Here is a 9,664-nt window from a genome sequence, read left to right as displayed (position 1 = left end):
AGATTAGCAAAGCAACAGTGCGGTTATTGTGAGAAAAGCACGGAAGTTGCCTCAGTTTTGGGAGCGGTGGCTGTGCTTAGCAATCTTTTGCAACAAAAGCAACCCGCCTCATTAGGTTCGAAGCGCTTTTATAAAGGACTTGAGCTTTATATCAAAGTCCCGACACCCCCGCCCCCCGCGCAGAGCCGTAATTCCTAGCCCGCTTAAACTACAGATCCCAGGATTCTTTAGGGAAAGCTTTAAATGTTGGGTATCCAGCCTGTGGCACCTTAAAGGTAAAGGGACCCCTGACCATTAGGTCCAGTCGTGACCGACTCTAGGGTTGCGGCGCTCATCTCGCTTTATTGGCCGAGGGAGCCGGTGTACAGCTTCCGGGTCATGTGGCCAGCATGACTAAGCCACTTCTGGCGAACCAGAGCAGTGCGCCATTTACCTTCCTGACGGAGCGGTACCTATTTATCTACTTGCACTTTGACGTGCTTTTGAACTGCTAGGTTGGCAGGAGCTGGGACCGAGCCACGGGAGCTCACCCCGTTGCGGGTATTCGAACCGCCGACCTTCTGATTGGCAAGTCCTAGGCTCTGTGGTTTAACTCACAGTGCCACCCGCGTCCCTTAAAGACACCTTAAAGACGAATAAATGCTGCAATCGTTAAGCCTCGTTGAATTCGATAGGACTTATGAGCAGGCATGAGAAGGGTTGCACTGCTAGTCTGTAAAATAAGATACTCAGAAGCGGCTTGAGTTGGCCATAAACAACCTGACATGAATGCTGGGTTTATGGTTATGCATTGCTTTTACATTGCTACAAATTCCCTTGAGCATACTTGCAAAAAAATAAAAATAAAGCGGCAGCCCTATACAGAGTTACTTTTAACTTTTAACACTAAATGTAGGGAGCTTACCTCTTGAGTAAACATGCATGGCATCACACTTCCATCTATCCTGCAGTCCTAAATATATTTACTAAGGACAGGACTATAGTAGTCATCACTGGACACCAATACTTATTTCAGGAAAACCATGCGCATGATTGCACTGTTACTGGGCCCACCTTGGCTTTTTGAGGGGCACCATTTGCTGCTCCCCTTCTAGCTACATTTGTTCCTCTGGCCCTGCACTAAAACCACGTGCAGAGTGCTATCCTGTTTGTGTTCACTCAGAAGTAAGCCCAACTATGTTCAGACACACTTACCTATGAGTAAGTCCCATTGAACTCAGTGGGGCTTGCTTCTGAGTAAGCATGTATTGCATTGTGAAAACATTGGCAGTATTGATAGATGATTTCCTTTCTGTTTCAATAGCATTCGCCTATCCATTCTGAAGGAAATCAGCCCTGAGTGCTCACTGGAAGGACAGATCCTGAAGCTGAGGCTCCAATACTTTGGCCACCTCATGAGAAGAGAAGACTCCCTGGAAAAGACCCTGATGTTGGGAAAGATGGAGGGCACAAGGAGAAGGGGACGACAGAGGACGAGATGGTTGGACAGTGTTCTCAAAGCTACTAATATGAATTTGACCAAACTGCGGGAGGCAGTGGAAGACAGGAGTGCCTGGTGTGCTCTGGTCTGTGGGGTCACGAAGAGTCGGACACGACTAAACAACAACAACAATATGGGCAACAATATGGGCAAACTAATGACTGCCTCCCTTCTTGCCTTTATTTTGGCAAAGAAGGATGGCTTGATCATCTCCACTTGACTGGCTGCTGCAGAAGCTGGCAAATAACTTCACTGGAAGCCATGTTCCATGTAAATGTAAGGTAAGCATTACACTTACCAAGAGAATAGGATAGCATCCAAAACTATGAGTTCTTTCTGAGGTGGAAAGAAGCTAGCAAAAATACCTATTGCAAATGGGCAAAGACACCACTGAGCAAACATCAAAAGGTGAATATAGCAAAGCCTGCTTCTTTGCAGGAACTATTTTCATACAATCTCAACTGTTTTGGACCTGTCAGAAAAGAATCATAGAATTGCAGAGTTTGAAGGATCATCTAGTAACAGATCACCACCAGCCAGGTCCCACAACGTCAACATTAAGCTTTCATTTCACCCAAACACATCAAATTCAGTGCTAGACAGTGTGTCAAATGGTGATTCATTAGTTTATGAGATGATCATTCATAAACTTGAGATAATAACGTTAAATTAAATCATTCTTTAATTTATGGGAAATAATATTCCTACCTCATAAATCCAGGAGAATTGCTTTATCTCAAATGTGCTGGTAAAGATGTGCACATGTCTCATCCCCTTGACACTTATATTAGCTCATCATCATGGCAGAGACCTCTCAAAATAACTCCCCAGAATGATAGCTTTGGGGCTGGCACAGAAGATAAATCTAGTAGCTGTAAAGTTAGAGGTCAGGGAATTGATGTTATAGGTTTGAAAGGAGCAGACATGCGCTCCAAAATGCTTGCTTAATTTCATAGGCGCAAGACAAAATGTGCCCGAAATGATTTCTTATTTCCCCATCGGAAGGTGCCAGCCTTATTCCAAACGCCTGCTGGGTTGCTTTATTAGTCTTAATCAAGTCCCACCTCGTGCCAATAATTCAAGAGGCCAGAGAACTCAAAATCATCTTGCCGCTAGCTGTACAAGATGCTTTGTTCTATGCCTTTGAAGGTTTGTGCGCTAATCACCTATAGATGCTGAATCCGAAACCTTTAATGCCCAAGGGATGTCCTTGAGGTCCTAGTGGCCTGGGGGAGCCAATACAATATCTCCTAAAACATTAATAACCCAGAGGTGCAATTTCCTATTTTCCTTAGTCAGCAGTTTTTGGGGGACTAGATCAGACCATTTGGTGCCTTATCAGGCCATTTGGTCCACCTATCTCAGTATTGTCTATATGGTACTGATGGGCAGTAGCTCTCCAGAATTGTATCCAGGAATCTCCCAGCCCCACCTGGGGATTGAGCCCACCTTTGCCTACCCAGCTGCATATCTCATTACTACTGCTGTGGTGTTGCTGCCAAAACAGGACTTCAGGGAAGAAGTTCAGAGCTCCCAGAAACAACAGGGCTGGCTTTCCATACAATTCAATCCAGTTCTACTGTTACCTAGTTATAGTGTTCATCTCCTAGCTCATTTTATTTTATGGCATCTTTGCATTCTTCTTGTAAGTTGCTTTGAGACATTTTTTTCCTGTAAAAAGTGATTAATAAATATAATAAATAAAACAAAAACTCATTTAATAACTGAAGAAGGGAGTAAGCATGACAGCGAAGGGGATATTTGCACATATATATTTGCATATATATATATATATATGAATGACTGTGAGAAACTTAAGCAGACATCTGAATATTAAGTTGGTCCATGAATATCTTTCCATGAAGGTCATTGGTAATTACTGCAGCCCTCCAGCTGTGATCATTTATTCAGTTAAAAAATATAGTCTTTCACAGATGTTTAGCAATCATTTTGAAACACTAGGTCATGTTGTACATTTGCAACAAATTAATATTATGGCGAAGGATTGGTTAATCATCTCTACTGGGCACTCAAGGGGTATGACAAAAATGTCAACTAAAATGTTACAATTATATTGATTGATTGGCATTCTAATAATTTTAAGTGGAGAATAGCCTGGAATTTTATGTACAAAAATTATTCATTTTCCTTTCATAAAAAGGGACTTTTAACAGCTGGATTTCAAGATGTCGCTTCCCAGCGGTGGGTGCCATCCAGCCAAGATAAAGCGTTGCAAGTCCGGTTCTTTTAAAATTTAAAATTGCAGAGAGTTAAGCATGCGCTTAGCTATACAACTGAAATTTGGGGTGAAATGTGCTGAACAGCTGGGATCTTCCTTTGTTTTAAGAAACTGTTTTCCATATTTGAATCTCTCTGTTACTAGGCTGACATTCATTTTCACTCATTTAATGTAGACTTCTTTCCATCACTATTTCAAGGGTTCAAGCCAATCTTCAATATAGCCTATTTTTTTATTTTAATTTTTGTACAAACTACATATGATAGAGTGTTATGTAGATTTTTCCCAGATGTCTCGGTGTCAGAGTCCTCCTTGTACAGTTTCTCAACTACAAGGTTTAACACAGAGAATCAGCGCTCTGGTCTTCAGTACATTACAGTTGAACTCCTGAACCCAGTGACATTGAATAGTAATCTGTAAGATTGTATATATCTCTCTTCAAGATTCATCTGAGACTGAATATATGTGTGTGTGTATACACACACACACACACACACGGTATATATTCTTTAAGCTCATGTTATTTTGAGTTATAGTATGTGTTGCATTGAGATTGAGATTGCAGTGCAACGCGGCAGCTAAAAAAGCCAATGCAATTCTGGGCTGCATCAATAGGAGTATAGCATCTAGATCAAGGGAAGTAATAGTGCCACTGTATTCTGCTCTGGTCAGACCTCACCTGGAGTACTGTGTCCAGTTCTGGGCACCACAGTTCAAGAAGGACACTGACAAACTGGAACGTGTCCAGAGGAGGGCAACCAAAATGGTCAAAGGCCTGGAAACGATGCCTTATGAGGAACGGCTAAGGGAGCTGGGCATGTTTAGCCTGGAGAAGAGGAGGTTAAGGGGTGATATGATAGCCATGTTCAAATATATAAAAGGATGTCATATAGAGGAGGGAGAAAGGTTGTTTTCTGCTGCTCCAGAGAAGCGGACACGGAGCAATGGATCCAAACTACAAGAAAAAAGATTCCACCTAAACATTAGGAAGAACTTCCTGACAGTAAGAGCTGTTCGACAGTGGGATTTGCTGCCAAGGAGTGTGGTGGAGTCTCCTTCTTTGGAGGTCTTTAAGCAGAGGCTTGACAACCATATGTCAGGAGTGCTCTGATGGTGTTTCCTGCTTGGCAGGGGGTTGGACTCGATGGCCCTTGTGGTCTATTCCAACTCTATGATTCTATGAGATATTTAGTGTACAGTGTACCCTTATTTCATATACAGAACTGTGCTTGTTGAGGTTCTAGCCTAGATAACAAAAGCTTTCCCCAAAAGGAAGTTCTTTGGGGGGGGGGGGGGGATGAAGCAAAATAGCTCAATACACACAACTCCCTTGAGATGTGGTAGAGGTAGGGCACTCCCATCAACGTTTTCTGTTCTAGCCCAGTGCTGAACTAGGCTCAAAACTAGTGAAATTGCTCCTGATTGAACAGAAAGAGGAATGTGAATGGACATTGTCTAGTGTTTCAAAATGCGATTCACATGTTAACGTACGTTTTAAAAAGCAGACTTAGGGTGCAATCCTATCCTTGGATACATTAGCCGAGTGGTCCTTGGAAGCGATGGAAGTGCCTACTTGCCAGTAGAGATGGAGCCAAGAGTGGGAAAAGATGTCTGTTGCCAACCTGCACAGCCCTGGAAGGCTTGAAGCTGCAGGGAAGGATCATAGCTGAGTGGGAGGGAATCTGCTTTGCATGCAGATAGGCCCAGGTTCAACCCATAACATCCCTAGGGGTGGGAATGCCCCCTACCTGAAACCCTGGAAAGCCACTGCTGAGTCCTGGGCTAGATGAACCATTAGCCCATCTAACCATCCAACCTCCTATGTCCCTAAGGCACTGCTGCTTGGAAGGCTCCACTAAGTCCCAGCTGCAGAGCAACCAAGAACAAGGTATTTTGTGGGCAGAACAGGGGTGGCACAGGGGAGGAGCACACCTGCTAACTGTCCACTTGATTGCATGGACACAGCCACGAATACCTGGGCAATCTGTACCGAACCACAATCAAGCAAAAAATTACTCCTCTCCCATGGACTTGAATAGGAGGGATCAGGGTCAAATGAGGAATCCCCCCACTGTCTTCTGCAGCACTTTTTCTGTGTTTTCCATCTTCCCTTGTGAGATGGGGATAGCTTGGATGCAGAGACTGGGGAGGTGAATCTCAGAACCAGAGGATTCCTGGCCATAGGACTGCTTGTTCCCTCAGTTAAATTAGACACCCTAGTGCGCTGCCTCTGAGCTATGCAATGCAAATAAGCAAGACCACTGTAAATGGTAGATATTCATATCAAAGCACAGTAAGCCTTTTTCTTCTTTTTTTACTACCACTACTATTATCAGGCATTTGTTAATCTTAACAAAAACAGGCTTTCATTTATCAGCTTATTTAGCTTCATGTTAAAGTACTCAACAATTACTTAAATGAAATAAAGCACAAGGTAATTTGCTTAAAAATGAACCCATTGTCATATAGTTAATAGAAATAGTTTCTTATTCATGCATCATTAATATTTTATGCTTGTTAAAAAAAAGTAGTCTAATTTTAATGTGCCCTTTTGCTAGGCAGTAATGGAAGTTTTGATGGGTCATAAAGCAATGATTGAAGATTCAAAGCATATTCCTATGGTCAGAGCCGCAGCCACATTCCAAACACATTGGTTTTCCTCCTCCTCATGTTTCCAAGACTATTTATATTGTACATGACTCCCAATTATAATCCACTTCTGTTAGTGATTGTGTGTGTGTGTGTATGTGTGTGTGTGTGTGTGTGTGAATCTGCATGACTTATGCCTTGACTGGATTGAAGAAGATGATCAGTTATATTCTAATCTAATGGCTAAGATTTACTGTGCATTATACACTTCAACCTATTTTACCAAATGTGGAGCTGAGTCCTGCAATAATTTGATTGTTTACTTTTGTGTTTTGTTAAACTCAGTGCATGGAAATACATTGGACACTGCTCTGCAATACTTTGTGAAAATTAGGCACGCTTAAGTCCCAACTAAATCAAGGGCACTAAAGCTGCAATCCTACACACTTGGGAGTATCCTAGTAAACACAGAAGGGTTTTGATCTGAACGAGCACACTATATATTTCAAGGTTTCATTGATTTCAGTGTAATTTCAGCACACCTCATTTTCAGCGGCTTGCACCCAATAGTTGCTGCCATGGGGTTTATTTAGGGGTTCAGTGACTAGGGTGTGTGCAAGGGTGTCCATTGTCTAGGATGCATTCATAATAAGCAGATATTGGGAAACATCATGGCAAGGGATGATCTCTTGCAAGAGATGGCTGTTTAGGTGTGTTTAAGACAGGTAAAGATTATCATCCATTTTGCAGAAAAGTACACACTGGCCTGCTAAACAATAGAAGGATGAAGGAAATTGGCTGCTGTTTAGATCATTAGTATGTAGTGCACTACTATAATCAAAATGTATATTCTGTTGAACAATTTGCAGGTGCTAGATAATTAAGATAAAGTGAAATGTAATGTTAAGCTAACACCCTTCATGTGTCATGTTGTCTACAAGATTTCTGGAACACTTATGAAGGAATAGAACATAGTTGTTTTTGTTTAAATGCAGTTTGTTTATGGCCTTTTTTGTCTACACCTCTGTCTTATTGGAGGCAGAATAAATTATGCCTGTTATCTTGAGTAATTACTTGCTAAGATTTATATTTAACAACATTTGCATTCAGGTTTTGATTACTGCTCTAAACAGAGTAGTTTTTCAGTATATTTATACTTTAATGCATATTTTATGTTAGAGTTAAAATATGTGATTACTAGTTCATAACAACTAAAAGCTTTCAAAATATTTTAAAGGCACTGTTCAAGCACAAAAACTTCTAAATATATGGTGGAAGTATTCACTAGCGAGGATTTTATGTCATTTTGCAAGTGCACCAATGAATTAAAGCACAATTTCTGGTTCATTAATATCTGATGTGGTCATATTTATTTTTGTTTCATCTGAAAAACAATGTTTAGTCTGAAGCTAAGTAGCTGTTTTAATCAGATGTTTCATGCTTTTACTTAGTGTGTGATTGCTAAGAGAATACCACAATTTCAATGGTACAGTCAAATGTATATATCTATATAAATGCATTTGCCCTTATCTTGCAAGATGCTGACTATACATGCATTTTCCCCTGTAGGGATTTATCTAGAAGAAACTCAACAACAATAGGCCGGTAATAAGGCAGGGTGGAGAATTAGCAAGCAAGCATCAAACTCATGTATAAGAAACATCTACCCTCTAGACTGACGTGGAGAATCTCAGATCCGGGACCAATTACGACCCTTCAAATTACTCTGTCTGGTCCTCAGCACTCGCTCCAGCCACTCCCTCTTTCCAGGCCATGCTCCACACCAACCCTACTTTGCAGCTTCCTTGGGTGGTTTTCCCTGACTGGAATGTGACTTTGAACTGTGATAATACTTCATTTGTCTGGATGTCTGTTAAAGAGAAGTGTGGGAGTGTATCTAACAAGCCTCAGTTGGTCGCTGGTCTTTGCTGCTATCCTCATTATTCTCAAGAGAAGCACTTCTATCAGAACACAGTGTAAACATTCTTTAAAATGCATGACTGCTTTCTGGAGCTTCTGGAAAAGAACTGATGGTTAAGAGGAAGTCAGGAGCATGGAAAGGGGAGTACCGTAGAAGTTTGATTCACCCACAGGGAACAGGCCCACTTTCCAAGTAGACTAATTTGGAGTCATATTTTCCTGACCATTATCAGATTATCCTCAGATTGGGGAAATCCAAATTCACAGAGTGGAAGACCTTCAGTCTGAGGTGGACGTCGCATGGATGAGGTGAATGCACATTAAACTCTAGTGTGGACAAGCCCATAGTTGCACCAATAGCTATGTAATATTAGGCACTCTTGACATGGTGGTACCAGACAAATCCTGTTGTTGTTATTATTATTATTAAATCCCTATTTTCATCAGTATGCTAAGGGTGTGCTAAGATATGAGCAGATGAACCTTTTGGCAATTCAGTCCCAAGTCATTTAGTCCTTTAAAGACCATCACCAGCACTGTAAATTGGGCTTAGAAACACATTGGCAACTATTGCAAACTGCTACAACACAGATATCATCTGTTCTTCTGACCAAGAGTTAAGCTGCCACATTTTGTTCCACTTGGAATTTCCACGTTCTTTTTTTAAGGCAGCCCCATGAGAACTGTACTGGTGGCTAAAAGCAGCCAGCAAAACCAAGCCCCTTCTGTTCTTTTCCTCCTTCCTCTGTAGGGAAACACAGTCAGCGCCATTTTCCCATTTAGATGCTACGACTCCCATCTATTTCCCAGTGCGCCATGCACGTCTTAGAAAATCATACTGTAGAATTGGAAGGGGGCCAGGACGGTCATCTAGTCCAACCCCCGCAGTACAGGAATGCTTTGCCCAACATGGGGGCTCAAACCCACATACCCTCCAACATTTCTCTGATGAAAATAGTGACGCCCCATTCCAATTTTACTATTTATAACCCACACAACTTTACTGGGTTGCCCTAGCCACTCTGGGTAGCTTCCAACATATATAAATGCATAATAAAACATGAAACTTTTTAAGTTTCCTATACAGGATTGCCTTCACATGGCTTGGGGGTTGGATAACTCCATACCCTCCAACATTTCTCCAATGAAAATAGGGACCCCCTATTCCAGACCCTTCCAGGAAAACAGGGACGTCGCAAAATATGGTCTAAAGCTCAACATCAAAAAAACGAAGATCATGGCCACTGGGCCCATCACCTCCTGGCAAATAGAAGGGGAAGAAATGGAGGCACTGAGAGATTTTACTTTCTTGGGCTCCATGATCACTGCAGATGGTGACAGCAGTCACAAAATTAAAAGATGCCTGCTTCTTGGGAGGAAAGCAATGGCAAACCTAGACAGCATCTTTAAAAGCAGAGACATCACCTTGCCAACAA

At 41.8% G+C, this 9,664-nt stretch overlaps 1 long non-coding RNA gene across 1 annotated transcript; it reads left to right on the top strand.

Moving 5' to 3' along the window:
• Positions 1-7: 7 nt before the first annotated feature.
• Positions 8-8,674, top strand: LOC144328964 (uncharacterized). Its single transcript, XR_013394347.1, has 3 exons — positions 8-115; positions 1,304-1,761; positions 7,878-8,674. It is a non-coding gene; the product is annotated as an uncharacterized LOC144328964 (long non-coding RNA).
• Positions 8,675-9,664: the final 990 nt, after the last annotated feature.

The sequence above is a fragment of the Podarcis muralis genome, chromosome 10, assembly GCF_964188315.1.
Source record: "Podarcis muralis chromosome 10, rPodMur119.hap1.1, whole genome shotgun sequence".
Lineage (NCBI taxonomy): Eukaryota > Metazoa > Chordata > Lepidosauria > Squamata > Lacertidae > Podarcis > Podarcis muralis.
This window is presented reverse-complemented; position numbering and strand designations above follow the sequence as displayed.